Here is a 12,150-nt window from a genome sequence, read left to right as displayed (position 1 = left end):
TCCTCAATCCCATCCTGCCCTGGGTCCCACCCTGAACCCTTAGTTTAGGGCTTGGTCTTTTCCGATCCCACAATGGGAGCCTTGTGCCCCCTCCTGCCCTAATGGTAGCAAATAATCCCTGATGGGAAGCTACCCCCAGCCTCTCCCCGGACAACCCCATCTAAACATCAAAACAGCAGCCAGGAGGTAGGGGTCTGGAGAGAGAGAGAGAGATAGGAGAGACGGCCCCAGATCAGCGGGTCCCTTGCAGGGTGTCCCCTTGGCCATACAAGCAGGAGCTGGGAGGGCGGTGATCAGCAGGGTAAGGACCAGCGGCCCCTGAAGCCGAAGCTCCTGGCTGCTCTTACACGGAGTCGGTGGACTGGAGCCCTGACCTCGGCAGGCTTGGGGTGGGGACAATTTCTCTAGGTCCATATGTGGTTTGCTCCAGTCCTGCCTCTACTGTGTTTTGAGGAGATGCCCCGAGACCTGCTGGCGCGTCTGGCAGGAGCACTGTGCTGTGCAGGGCCTGGCAAGGCTAAGGCCTGGGGGTGAGTGGGAGTGTGTGTGTATGGGGTGTGCAAGGGAGGCTCGTCGGCCAGCCCCTGCCTCCACATGCCCTCTGGGTGGGAGGGTGCAGCTGTCCTCTGTCAGGAGACCTCTGAGAGTGAGAAAACTTCTACACGGGGTTTGGGGCGTGGCAGAACTAGGAGCTACCTTGCCCTGGCTCCTTCAGGACAGAGGGACACAGCTCAGGGACTGGGGTGGCCCCCATTGTGGTCCCAAAAGAACCCCACAGAGGCATCCTGATGCCAGCTTGCAATGTCACTGTCATCTTGAGACAGATGACACAGCCCATTGCCCACAGGCCCAGCGAGGGATTATGGAGCCCTGCCCACATGCCCTATCCAGGACCAGCTCTCTGCCCAGTTCCTGGGACAACTCTCCTTGGGCTCAGGCCCTCCAGAGCACTGCTTCTTTGCTCCAGGGCTTTCTGCCTCTGGACACCTGATGTGACCTGGCCCACCCATGGGGCGGTGTGCTCCCACCACCGCTGGATACAGGTCCCCAGGCACTCATGGGAGGAGTGGGCAGCCGTGAGGTACCGGAGGACCAGGCACCAGGTTACAGAGCTGTGGTTACAGAGCCTAGTGTACAGCCGAGGGCAGCAGTGTATCAGCATCCTACACCGTGTCCACGTCAGTGCCCCTGGGGAAGGGTGAATCAGCATCCTACACTGTGTCCACGTCGGTCCCAGGAGGCTGGGCGTTATCTGAACGAGATGCCACAGTGATGTGAAAATGTTAATTCTTACAAAATCATGTGATACCGCCATTCTAGTTTAGGTCAGGAGTGCTGACCCTACCTTTAGGAGGTCCCCAGGGGTTGGCACACCCCAGCGAGGAGTGGGGGCTGAAGGCAGTCACCGGATCCCCCCCAAATCTGAGCTTTCCTGGGAGGCTTTCACTTGGACTTCTTGGTCCCTGAAATTCTGATGGGGTTCCTTCGTGGTGTCTCAGGAGGGGCCAAGGGGGGCAGGCAGGCCAGCGTAGTCCTGAGATGGGCCCACCCCCAGCAGCATGGATGGAAGAGTGTAGGCGGAGTGTGGGAAATAGAAATGGGACCCCCACACCTCCTGACCCTCTTGTCAGTGCCCTGAAGGTAGCCCCATCGGCAATGGGAGAATGGGCATCCCCCCACACCTACCCCGGGTACGACCTTCTCGCTGCTGAGCTGCCTGCTTTACAGAGGGGGAAACAGAGGAACACAGCGGTGAGGTGGCTTGCCTATAGTCCCACAGTGGGAGATGGAGCGGCTATGCCCCTCACACCCACCCCAGCCCTATAGGTCACCCCACAGCCACCAGGGCAGGAACCCTAAGAACAGGGGAGAATGTGCTTGCAGGAGTCTAGCTGGTTCCTTTCAAAGTCGGGCCTGGCAGCTGAGTTCCCACCATTCCAGTGTTGGCTGGGCTTCACCCCAAAGCGCCACCGGCACAGAGCTTCCGTCCCCCTGAACACGCACACTGGGATGTCGCCTTTCCTCCTCGGAAGAAGAAACAAGTTCTGTTCAGAAGCCAAACGGGTGGGTGACCTGTAGTAAAACGGGAAGCGCATCCTTGTCTGGCTTTCTTTTCTGCTTAATTGCATTTCATCCCCATCATTTGGGGTTAGAAGCAAGAGTGGACATGCCATACTTCGGGAGAGGTGAGAATGCCCTGAGGAGGGTCTGACATGAGGACAGGCTGGCAGGTGGCCTGGGGTGGGCCCAGCCTCGGGAGACCAGCAGCTCATCCCATGCACCCCCACCCAGTGAGAGCCCATCTGGTGATCACCTCAGGGTCTGTGGGTCAAAAGCAAGATGTTCTCAGCTGATTTGATGATGACCATCAGGTGGGCACCAAGGTCCCCCAACAGAGGGGAACAGATCATGAGAAAGGGGAGAGGTTGCCACGACCCCAGGAGCCAAGCTGCTCAGGACTGGACCTCAGTGTGCTGACCTCCTCTGATGGCCAGGGAAAACTGCAGCAAACCCCATCCAGGCCTTGCAGAGTCAGCATGTCATCTGCCCCGCAGATCTGGGGTAGATGGCCCTGCCCAGCGAGGACATGCAGGCTGACCTCAGCCTTGCCCTGGGGTGCCACCCGCTTCCTGGCTGCCACCTGGGGTCCACCCTACACCCTGCAGCTGGCTCATAGAGCCCACAGAGCCCATACAGGGAACCATCCTAGTCATCCCACAGAACCGAGCCCCAAGAAGCCCTGTGGCCTGCTCAGCCCTCCTCCTCAGAGGAGGACCCCCAACAGCCTGGCCTGGGCAGCCCCTCCACTCATCAGCCACCCCCCACTCCGTTGAAGCTGAGATGTAAAGTGGAATAAACATGCCCTCCTGTAGCAGGTGACAATGATGCTAAAGGGGAGTGGTATGACATCCAAGCCCCGCAGGCTCCTCAAAGCTCCCAGCCACCCCAGGGTCTCTTCAGGAACACTTTTGGGGTTAAACATGGTGACAGACCTCCTCCTCTGCTGGATGTGCCACTCAGTCAAGATGCTCTTGAACACCCTGGAGCCCCGAGAGGCACAGCAGTGGGCCCTCCCCAAGGGAGTCTGGACCCAGAAGAGCAGTGGTCTCTTGTGGGCAGACTGGGCCTCCTGGCAGAGCTGTGTAACCTGGATCTGACAGGGTCAGACACGAGGACACATGGGGCTGGGGCTGAGTGGACACTTGAATCAAAGAATTCAGTTAACATTCAACGTCTTGAACTGGAAATGAAGCTAAGATCTTGCCCCTGGTCTGAAGAAGCCCCGTTGTATTTAGGAGGCAAGGGCAGACCTAAATGTCACTGCAGACAAGATAGGAGGCTGGCATCCTGCTGTGGGCCAGGCTCAGGTGCTCAAGGAGCCCTGCACCCAGAGAAGGAACCTGTGCCCTCCAGTGGCCACCAGCAGGCCAGGGCGCTGAGAGTGCCAAGGCAAGTCTCCGCAGCAGCAGGGGACCGGCTACAGGGCATTAACTCTGGGCAAACCCTGCAGGTTTCCCAGTGATGGTGACGGGCCTGCCACATCAGGTAAGGTGGACCCAGCTGCTGGATATTCTGGGGGAGTCCTGCCTATGTAGCTCAGGGGTCCTCAGATCGGAGTCCCCAGGCCAGCAGCCCCAGCAGCCCTCAGGCCCCTCTCCAGACCCACTCAGCCTGAAACGGGGCAGGCAAAGAGGCCTATGAGAACCCCTGCTGTGGCTCTAGCAAGTGGGGAATCAGCCCAGAAGGGCTGAAACAGCAGGAACACATTCGTGGGCAGATAGGGTTTAACACGAGGGGAGTCACATCTCCTTAAAATGACCAGGTTTCCAGAAATCCAGACCAGTGCCCATCCGTGGGTCCCTGACTTACCCCTCACTCCCCTCCAGCCAGCCTACAAACTTGCCACGCTAGTTTGGGAGGGTGCTCACGTTTCTGGTAGCCTGTACAGCCCCAAAAGGAGGGATACAGCCTGTGGAGACACTTAAGGAGGAAGCGGCAGTCGACGAAGCCTCCCTGCATCCCCGCAGAACCCCACAGGTCGGCTCATGGGGTCACCACAAGGCTAGCCCCATGCACAAGATAGATGCCCAAGAGCAGTGTTGAAGGCTCCCCTTGCCCTGCCCGCACAAGGGCCTCACACGGCATCAACTCCAGACCCCTGCGCTGCAGCACCCTCAGACCAGGGTGTCTGTCAGGGCGATGCCAGAGGAGCAGGGACAGCACCTCCACCAAGGCCAACTCAAGGTTTCCAGGCCTCGGGTAAAGAGACATTTCAGCGGGGCTCCCAGGAGAAGCATTTAAAGTTACTGCTTCGAAAGGGTCAATTTATGAAAGGGATGTGGCAACAGAGGGGAGGGGATGTAGGGAACAAAATGTCCCTGCCAGAGCCCTGAGACCATGGAGAAGCCCTCCACTCAATTCTAGAACCACCCAAGATGGGCTCTGGAAGCAGCTGGGGAACTGCAGATGGACCTGCTCAGAGTACTGAGTTCTCCTTGGTTCTGTGGCCCATGGCCTGTGGGCAGCTGTGTGCAGCTGTGAACACCAGAGGCAACTTGCCCCTTGGGGTCCCACAGGCTGCTTGGTGCTGACTGGGCCCAGGGAGCATGCAGCCAACAGGGCCCTCGATCTGGGGGGGGACAGAATGGAGATATCATCCACTTCCTACATCAGGGCAGGGAAGTTCAGGGAGTAAGTACTTGCTCATGGCCACATAACAGCAGGGGCCCAACAGGGGACATCTCAGTCCTGATTCTAAAGCTCTCAGACACCACACCACCTGCCTCTAAGGTTCTAGATGCAGTGAGAACACACCTGGAAAAGTGTCCTGGCATTTAGTGGTGGCCTTCTTCATGTTCCATAGAAGACATACAGGAAATGAATGGATAAACTAATGGATGGAGGAATGAATGGGTTGGTGTGTAGAAAGATGAGTGGGCAGATGATGGATGGTTAGATGAGTGAATAAGTGGATGAGTGGATGGGTGGATGGATGGATGGGTGGATGGACAGATGGGTGGCTGGACAGATGGAAAAATGGGTGGATGAGTGGTTGGTGAGTAGATGGTTGGTTGGATGGATGGATGGGTAGATGGATGGATGGTGGGTGGGTGAGTGGATGTGAGGATCATCTTGAGGATGATTCTTAACAGGAAATGTAGAAGGCAGGAATTCTCAGTGCTTCCTTCCCTGAGAATAGACCCCTATTAACAAGAGTCCCTGGCTCTTCTTACCCCACTTGCCTGATTAGTTCATCTGGAATGAGTACCTGGGTTTGCTCTACCCACCCCCCATCTTGGAAAGGGACAGTTTCTCCATTGCTCCTTCAGGGCTGCCCTCCCTCCACCCAACATGAAGTGGCCTGCCTGGCCTAGCATTCCAGGGGTGGGGCGACCATTCTTTGATTCTGGGGCTCGGCCCAAGCATACCTGGCCCTCTCGCTAAGCTGCATGGTCCACCTGAGCCTTTCTGGAGACATAAGGTGAGACTTTAGTGCTCATCTTCTGACTCTCACATCTCCGACCAAGCAGGGAGGAGTACTGTGCACTGGGCCCCCCATAGACCCCAGAAAGCACCCCCAGGTTCAGAGCCTGTAAGTCCACAGGAGCTGTCAGGTCATCCACCCTCCAGTCTGCTGCTCAAGGGAGGAGGGGTGGAGAGATGCCCATCTGTCAGGTTGGCTCTAGGTGAGCCCACAGGGATGTTTTTATTTCTAGTGGAGGATCTTGGTACGGGTTCGTCTGTCGAGGACAGCCGTTCAGGAGAAGCCCCCTCCAGAAAGGGAGACAGAACGGAAAGACTGCGAACTCTGGGAAACGAACTAGGGGTGGTAGAAGGGGAGGAGGGCGGGGGGTGGGAGTGAATGGGTGACGGGCACTGGGGGTTATTCTGTATGTTAGTAAATTGAACACCAATAAAAAATAAATTAAAAAAAAAAAAAAAGGAGAGGCCCCCTCATCAGTGGAAGGGGTCTTGGGACTGCAGACCTGCCTCCAGGAATGGTTTGCTAGAAAGGGGAGTGGGAACTGAGGGTTCTGTCTCACTGGTGTTCTTAGGCTTTCATCTGCCACAGCAAACGTGGTGGCTGTCCCCGCAGCCCTGGGCCTCGGCGTTAGAACGACAGCAAAGCAGCCTCACCTCCCCGCCGGGAGCCACTGCCACCCGGGGCCACCTCCCGGCCTCCATCACCACCTCGGGCCCACAGCTCATTGGCATTCCCCTCGCCGCACAGCCGCCGAGCGCAAGAGCAGGAGCGCGGCTGCTATTAACACGACAGATTAATAGCACCGAGAAGAGACGTTTCTGCAAACATGCTAAATATTAATAATAATCAATTGTCATTTATATTCTCAATCCCACGCCCGGGACCTTGCCCACAGGGACCGGAGGGCGACGAGCCCCAGCTGCAGGGCGGATGGCGGAATTATCATTAGGGCCCACGAGACCGGGGATGGCGCCTGGACGGAAATCTCCCCACAGAGGTAGGGCTTCCTCCTGCAGCTCCCCGGTCCAGAGGCCTGGTGACCTCTTGACCCGGCCACATTCACGCAGGCTCTTCTTTCATCTCAAACACTGAGCGAGGCAGGGGCGGCCCACGGGGCTGCCTCCTCTTTGGAGTGAGGTCCGAACAACCCAGCAGCCTGTCCGGCACCCACGGTGGCAGGTCCAGGCCTTCTGACTCTGGTTGCAATGATCTCCACTGCCTCCCACATCCCACCCAGGACGGTCACCCAGGACGTCACTAAGATGGAGCAGCTCCCGACTATGTGAGTTGAAATGGGTGTCCCCAAAGATATGTTTTGTCCTATCACCCCGGTCCCATGAAAGCGGTCTCATCTAGAGATAGCAGCCTCATCTGCAGATGCAGCAGGTTAGCATGAGGGCATTGGATGGGTTCTCGTCAACATGACCAGTGTCCTTAGATGAAGAGACATGGGGAGATACACGGGGGAGGCAGCCAAGTGATCACAGACACCCCCAGAAGGTGAAAGAATCCACCTCTATTGCTTTAAGCCCATTTCTGGTACTTTGTAACAGCAGGGCCAGGGGGTGGCCTGGGGGCCGCTGTCCTCTCTCCCAGGCCCCCTGTGTCCTTCCTCTGCCACAGCTCCATGCTGACCTGCCCCTCCTGCCAGTGAAGAAACCGACACACTAGGGTGACCCAGGGCCCAGCTGAGCCCCCAGGTCAGCCTGCCTCCCCTGGGGCCGCCTGTGGCTGCCAGAGAGCCTTGTGGATCCAGAAGGGGGGGGCTGAGGGGCTTCCCCTGCCTTGCCACACCACCATGCACAGGAGCCGACAGGGCTGTGCTCATGCTTCACCCAACATACTACCTGCCCCCGTCCTGGCCTGTCGTCTGCGTGGACCCACGGATAGGCCGGGTGCCCAGGGGCTGCCCTCTGAGATGGAGAGCTGGGAGCCCACTGGCCTCCATGCCCCGCGCTGGCGCCCAAGCCCCCGCTCCAGCTGTGCTGACCCGGGGCCGCGAGGGGCTCCGCCCGCAGCCCAGACCACCTGGCCCCCGCTGACGGCGAGTGCATTATTCTAGGACGATTATTTATCCGCGCAAAGCTCCAGGGACGGCGAGCTCCCGTTCCGAGCCCCCATCCCTATTTGCTCACTGCCTCCATCGCCCCGGGCAGGCGCTGAATGGCTCACGATGCCACTGCAATTTCTATCAAGGCTCGTTCCTGGTACGAAGCCTCTTTGTTTCAGAGAGATGTGATTTGGCCTTTTTTCTTCCTCTCCTTTATTCCTTGGTTAATACACCACTTGCCCGAGCCCTGGGGGCAGCGAGGTAGCCCACGGATTGCTCAAATCTGTCTGTTTTTCTTCTCAATCACAGCCAACTCTCCCTGGCCCCCGTGCCTGTCCTGTGTGAGCTGGAGGCCGCACCGGGGTGCCCCCCCAACCAGAGCCGTCCCATCCTCAGAGGAGGCCCAGCCAGCAGGACCCCTCGGGTATCGAGGGAGGTAGGCCCCGGGCCCTGGCTCCGTGTGTACCCTGACATCCTCCAACAACTGAGTGGGCTTTTTAAAAATCGTGGTAAGGGACACATAACACTGACCATTTTAACCATTTTAGGTGCACAGTTCATGGGCATTAAGTGCATCCACACTGTTGGGCCACCGTCACCACGGTCCATCTCCAGAACCTTTCCTTCTTCCCAAACCAAGATTCTGTTCTGATGGAACATGTGCCCCCCATTCCTGCCCCGGCCCCCGGGGCCTACCTTCTCCTTCCGTCCTTGCACCGGACTTCCTCAGGGACTTCCTGCAAGTGGAATCCTGTAGGGTTTGTCCCTTTGTTTCTGGCTTATTTCACTGAATATTTTGTCTTCAAAGTCCCCCTGCGCCGTCACAGGTGCCAGCATTCTCTTCCTTTGTAAGGTTGAGGAAACTTCCGTCACATGGACGGGTCATGTTTGCACATCCAGCCGTGTGTTGCCGGACACCTGGGCTGCATCCCGCTCTCAGCTCTCGTGGGTAACGCTACCATGAATGTGGGTGTGCCCGTCTCTGAGACCACAGGAGGCTATCGTCAGCAGTGGAACCCGAGACTGGCTATCCCACCAAAGTGAAGGAGGCCCCGTCTACGGCACCCCCGCCCCTGGCCAGGTCCAGCGATCTCTCCCTCATCGTCCCCGCTGAGTCTCCACGCCTCTACACACGGCATGCTCTTCCTTTGGCTCACAGAGCCTGTCTGGATGTGGTTCCCTATCTGTATAAGAGAGGCACACCCAACCTGTGGGTGTTTCAAAGCAACAATGCACCCACGTGTGAGGACACTGCTCCTGGCGCTGTGGCCACAGCAGCCTCCAGTGTGCCTCCCTGTGGGCCCCTGGGGCTCTGTCCTCACCGAGTGCCCCTCCAAGCTGGGCTCTGGGTGGTTGTGCTGGTCGCAGGACCTGGTGGCTATTCCCTCTCCTGGAAGCTACTTCAGGCTCTTTCCACACTCAGCCAGGGACACAGAGGCCCGGGCCCGAGGGTACCGTGGATTTCTGGACCTCCCTCCACCCAATGGAGGACGGAGTGGAGGCACCCAGGAGCAAGGTCTGCCCAGGATTCCCAACACTCACAGATGCACACTGCTTGACAGACCCAAGAGCTGTAACCGGGTGTTGGGAGGGGACAGGTGTGCCCGGTGGCAGGCCATGGGTGCAGAGGGCTTGGGGGACAGTGGCTGAGGGCCCCTAGGTGGTTCTGCAGGCCCAGCCCAGGAACAGCCCCCACCCCCCCAGGGGACACCCCACAGGTTCATGGCAGGGACAGGACACGTCCTGCCATTTCTGTTCTGTGCTTTGTGGGCCCCGCTGCAGAGAAGGAACGGGTTAACCCTGAGACAACACCCCCGACAACCGCCACCAAACTATTTATAGATATATTTATCTCTTTAGTTCCTACCAACTGGGCCTATGGCTGCCATTCACAGGCCAGAGCGAGCCACATCGCACGTAAACAAATGTTGCCCTGAAATAAAAATCGCAAGAGGAATAAAGCCACTCCAGAACGCCTGCCCCTCCACCTGGAAGGTCAGGTTTCCTCGGGGTGGCGTGAGGTGCAGGGTCCCAGAAGGCCCAGGGTGCCCTTGGATAGGGGAAGCAGGGGAGGAGAGGTGGCCCTGCTGTGGAGGCATCACCAGCCAGAGCTTCAGGAGGTGCAGCATCTTCCTCACGGACCTCCACTCCAGGCAGGGCAGGTGCACCCCCACGGCCGTGGCTGCTCACAATGAAAATGTGTTTGCACACAGTGGCCGAGGGTCAGCTGCATCCCCTCACCCCCCAGCCCTGGAGACCGGTGGTCCGAGATGTCTTGCTGCTAGAGGCAGTCATGGGTCCTCCCCACTCCTTGCCCTCCCTGGAGGCCCCCTCGGCTCCCTGGGACCCTGAGAGCTGTGCAGTCCCCTGAGAGCCAGAGCCACCTGCTACCCTACAGGACAGTGGTGCCTTCTCGTGTCTCGGTTCTCAGGGAGCCAGGAAGATCCTTCAGCGTTGCTGCACTGCCCAGGCACCTGCTCCCTCCTGATACTGCATAGATACGGGGCTGCAGACAGGAGGGATGAGCAATCAGCTGGAGGACCCCCACTCTCTATGCCAGAGAGCCAGCGGAAGCCTCACTGCCTGCCCTCACCTCCCCCCTCCGCAGACTTGGGGGAGCCTCTCACTGGCTCCCACACCCGAGCAGCCACCAGCTTCGGCCACCGGTGGCTGACACCCATCCTGGCCCTCTGGCTGCATTTTTCCCTAATAAAGACGTTTATAGTTTTAACCATCAAATAAAGTGCTTAAGTCCGCCAAGCTCGTCCCGGCTCAGCCACTCTGCAGCTTCATTTAGCAGGCCAGTGGCGAGAGAAAAAAAAGAAAGAAAGAAAGAAAAAAATTCATTAATTTTTATTAACAGGGAGAGCCATTTGCTCCCTGTGACAATATTTGACTTGTCGAAATGATTTTCACCTCTGCCATGAGGTGGGCGCTCCCCACATACATCACCCGATTACTCGGAGCGCGCCGGCCGCAGTCATTAGGCAGTGAATTAACGACAATCCCCAGCACTATTAATCACCCTGACAAAGGCGTTAGCTTGCTGCTGACCTGAGCGCGGCCGGCCCGGGACCGGGAGCCAGAGGAGAGGCCCGCTGCTCCGAGAGGCGCCAGGGGCTGGAGCCGACGCCGGTTTCTTCCCTTCCTTCCCCCCAAGAACCTGACGCCGGCCAGAGGGCGCCAAGAGCTGCTGCGGCGACACAGGGGCTACCGGGACGGGCACGGTGGGTACGGTGGGTGCGGTGGGTGAGGTGGGCACGCTGGTTTGCACCCTGCCTGGTGCTTTATCCAGGTAGCGACCAACATCCATGAGCCGACCAGGAAGACCCGCCAATGATCTTACCATTCACTGCAGGAGCAAGGCCCAATATTACCCCCCATCGCATGGATCAGGAAACCGAGGCACAGACAAGTCTGACCTGCCCCAGGCCGTACTCTGGTGACGACAGTGCCCGGACTGGATTCTGGTCTGCCAGGCCCCTGCTCCAGGCTCTGAGCCCCGTGCAAATGTCTCCTGGCCCCGACGTCCCCAAGAAAGTCGCCGTCGCAAGTCGGCTTCAGTCAAGTAAACAGAGTGTTTCCTTTGGCTCTTGACCAGCTTTATGAGAATATTTTCTAGCCGTACAAACTCAGGATGCTAGGCCTATGTGGGCAGATCTCATCCTCAAGTTCAGCTTCTCTTGAGTTCCCTAATCTGCAGGTTTTGTTATAGGGCAAGCTGAAAATCTGCCCGAGATGGCCCCGCGCAGTGTTAGGGACAGGACCTACACTCACTGCAGGTGGGTTTGGGAGACTCCCTGGGCTGGACACAGTAGGCCGGGCCTCAGGGCTTTGTCTCAAGAGAACAGCTCATCTCTTGTGGTCAGAGTGGCCCGGGCAGCCACCTCGTGCTCCCCCCAGACGTCTCATTGCTGGTTCTGGAACCTGAGGGGTCAGTCATCAGGAGGGCTTCCCGGGCTCTGCGTCAGCTGGATGACACACCAGCTTATGTAGCTTCTCTGCAGAGGAGAACCATGGGGCTCCCGTCAGGTCCTCACGGGGCCCAGGGACAGGTCATCTGCAGAGCCCTGGACCTGGAGTCGGGTAGGCGGCAGGTAGCCCAGTCACACCCCCGGTACCCTGACACCACCTTCATCACTTTGGCATATTAATTCAATTAATTGTCTCTACATTTCCAACCAATTTCTTCCTATTAACCCAGCCTTCAGATCTGTATCTCAGGCCCGTCTAACCCAGAGTTTGAAGGCAGGTGGCTGGGGGTGGGGAGGGAAGAGCTCTGGACCCATTTATCTTCTTTCTCGGGGCTTCTTATTGTTTATGCCTCAGCAAATCTCCTAACTTCCTCATTAGCAACTAATTTACAAGTCTCACCAACTTCCCACCTGTTCACACACCATGCACATGGCTGTGGCGCGTCAGTGGGACTGGAAATGGCCGTGGCCTGTGGCGGATGTGGGGGGGGCAGGGGGTGGAGGCAGGACCCCCTCCCTGTCTCCATCAGGGTGGGGAGATTGTCCCCCTTGCCACCCCTGAGCGTTCTCATGCCCCTGGTGACAAGCATGGCACCCGACCTCCTTCTGCCTCCAGGTGGGGCCAGACCTTAAACGCACTC

General features: G+C 58.1%; 1 protein-coding gene across 5 annotated transcripts in view; it reads right to left on the bottom strand.

The window, feature by feature from the left end:
• The window catches only part of PRDM16 (PR/SET domain 16), a 314,126-nt gene that overhangs the window by 215,585 nt on the left and 86,391 nt on the right, over positions 1-12,150 (bottom strand). The gene's annotated exons all lie outside the window — the stretch shown is intronic.

The sequence above is a fragment of the Canis lupus genome, chromosome 5 (genome assembly GCF_003254725.2).
Source record: "Canis lupus dingo isolate Sandy chromosome 5, ASM325472v2, whole genome shotgun sequence".
In the NCBI taxonomy this organism is placed as follows: domain Eukaryota; kingdom Metazoa; phylum Chordata; class Mammalia; order Carnivora; family Canidae; genus Canis; species Canis lupus.
The sequence above is the reverse complement of the archived record's forward strand: the minus strand, read 5'-3'. Positions and strand labels throughout refer to the sequence as shown.